Here is a 2,650-nt window from a genome sequence, read left to right on the forward strand (position 1 = left end):
TTTTTGATATAACATTTCATTTTTTCTCTTCAGTTGCGAAACACCCTGTATAAATACTTAACTATACTTGAATTTTAATTACAAAATTTCGTTTATTTTCGGAATTAATTCAATGAAAATGAATAATAAAAATTCTGTTTGAATTTAATAGTGGAAATATTTTCCTGAATTCGTGTCTGCTTTTATGAGTTTTTATCGTTTATTCTTCAAACGAAATTGCTTTTAACCTAGCTGAGGAAGCGGGGTAAAGAGACACGGTGAAAGGAACTGTTTGAACGTATTATCTTATATCGTTATCTCTTGAGATTATTAGCTTGGCAAGATGTTGTTTAAACGATCTCTTACAAAAATAATAATAACCGACGCAGAAGTACAATATGATGCTTCTGCGTACCGTTCTACGTCATCACCGTTTCGGGCATAGCTTTAGAATATTCTTGCAAGCCTGACAGCAGCAGATAGCAGTATGCAGTGCATGAGTGTATCTCGTGTTTGCTGTCCGTTGGTCTATGTTTTCTATAAATGGAGACGACGTCTAAAGGTATTTAGCCCTAGTCCTTATTCAATTTTCATTTGATTGTGTGGAATATGTTTCTATTTCGTGATTTATGGGTTTCGATTACCGTTGCTTAGATCTTTTTTGAAGTGATGTCTTCGTGCATCAACATTGGAGTCTTGACATCTTGCCTGTTCGTTCATCTACTGTGAATTTTTATAAACCCTTAGTTTATTTGAAGTCGAATAATTATGGTTTTGTTAGAATTTTTAAATTTTCAAAACAGGTTTAGACGATGATTGTAGATTTTTCGTATCGGTGTGACCACGCCTCAAAAAATTGCCTTCGTTTTATAGCCAGAATATGTAAAATATTTCTCAAAAATATTACTCTGCCTTCAAAAATTCTATATTTCTGTTATAAAAATTTTCATTTTTGCCTTGTTATTCTAGAGTTTGGATTTTAACTTGTTTTTTTTTTTTTTAATAATACAGGCTTGCTGTGTGATAACAACCTAGGATTGGATGGACAAACTACTTACAGATGTAATGTCTGTGACAGTGTGACTTATTTTATTTCCAAAAATGCCTCTAATGAGCTGATTGAAAAATTCATTGGACATTGTTAACAATGGTAATTATCATCAATAATAAAATAACAAAACCTAGTGAACATATAAGTAATATTAAATTGTTTCAACAGGTTTCCATTAAAAAATAAAGATGAACATAAGGAGGTAAATCAAAAGGACTTGAAACGTGGAGAAACAGAGCCCCACTCATACTTTCCCCTTTTGGACTTGGAAAGGACAGTTGTATTTATGAAATGGTTTGTGAATTTTTAAATCTTGTATTTCGTTAGTTTGACAATAATTACCACTACATTTTTTTACTCTTCTGAATTGTAGTAGTTAATGATTAAGTTTGATATTTTGTAATTTTACTGATAGTAGTTATAGTTCTTAATATTTTAATACATAATATTTAAGATGAAAGTAACATTAAATTGCTTCAACAGGTTATCATTTAAACACGTTAAATGAACAAGGAGACAAGTCAGAAGGATTCGAAACGTGGAGAAATGAAGCCCCTTAAATGTTTTTTAGAAAAAAACATGCAGTCCAATTCACACTGATGTATATAAGGTTGCGCACGTGATTTGTGTCTTCTGCTCTGTGGCTCATTTCACTATCGATGGTATCATTATTCCTTTCAAAAGTATCTATTGTTAGAAGCACTCTCTGCTGTCAACGCTTAGGAATAAAACTCGAGCACCTTCGGTAATCCTCGGGGTAAGCAATTGTTTTACTGTACTTTATTTTCGTAGTAATTTGTAATCTTTGGCATCTATGGTTTTCCTTCTGTCAGTTATATATTACCCACAGCAACTTAGACGTGAATCTGTGATATTTGGTATTTCTTTTAACAATTATCTATTGTCTAAATCATAAATTAGCTCTGTATGCATCTATGATTAGTTCTATGCTATGATGCAAATTGACACTTGTCGCCATTTTATAATTCTGTCATTTTACTTGCGTTTTGATGCATGTTTTGTTGTATTTCATATGTTATTTATGTGAGTGTAATTAATTGGTACCTTAATTCAGGTGTTTAATGCCTTCCGTAATTAATAGTGTAATTAATACGTTTTTTGTTCATTTCTGCAGATTGTTCAACAAATGGGAAAGAAATAAAGTTCAGTTTGGTCCTACTGAAACAACCAATGTCTACATGGGCATCATCTTTCTTGGATTGATCTCTTGATTAGCTGTTTACATCTTTGCCTTGCAACATTAGAGCAATTGGAGATTAATTTAAATTCCATAGAAACAACAAAATTTTTGGTATGGTATTCCTGCCGGATTTGTTTTGTTTTAACACCTGCAAAGTTTGGGATGTTACAATCTACATTTAATTAAGGTGAGAATACTTGATATAACTTTAATTCTCTTTATTAATCTATTTGCCACCGTATCTGTTTCAGATCAACGCTGGAGAAGACAAAGATGACCCCGTAGTTGAAATAGTTTTTTATCCTGCATGCTCTAGAAATTATTAAGTTGATTTTATTCAAATTAATTTTTTATTTTGCATGTTTTTTTGTAGTTATTTGTAGTTAATTTGAATTAGTTTTTATTTTGCATGCTTATTT

At 31.3% G+C, this 2,650-nt stretch overlaps 1 long non-coding RNA gene across 2 annotated transcripts; it reads left to right on the forward strand.

Moving 5' to 3' along the window:
* The first annotated feature begins 875 nt into the window (after positions 1 to 875).
* Positions 876 to 2,594, forward strand: LOC112904557. Of its 2 annotated transcripts, XR_003231193.1 has the most exons (5): positions 876 to 1,129; positions 1,199 to 1,324; positions 1,514 to 1,787; positions 2,166 to 2,418; positions 2,483 to 2,594. It is a non-coding gene; the product is annotated as an uncharacterized LOC112904557 (long non-coding RNA). The 2 variants fall into 2 exon arrangements; XR_003231192.1 differs by having other exon boundaries at positions 879 to 1,129; positions 2,166 to 2,594.
* Positions 2,595 to 2,650: the final 56 nt, after the last annotated feature.

Source organism: Agrilus planipennis, unplaced genomic scaffold (assembly GCF_000699045.2).
Source record: "Agrilus planipennis isolate EAB-ADULT unplaced genomic scaffold, Apla_2.0 scaffold124, whole genome shotgun sequence".
Lineage (NCBI taxonomy): Eukaryota > Metazoa > Arthropoda > Insecta > Coleoptera > Buprestidae > Agrilus > Agrilus planipennis.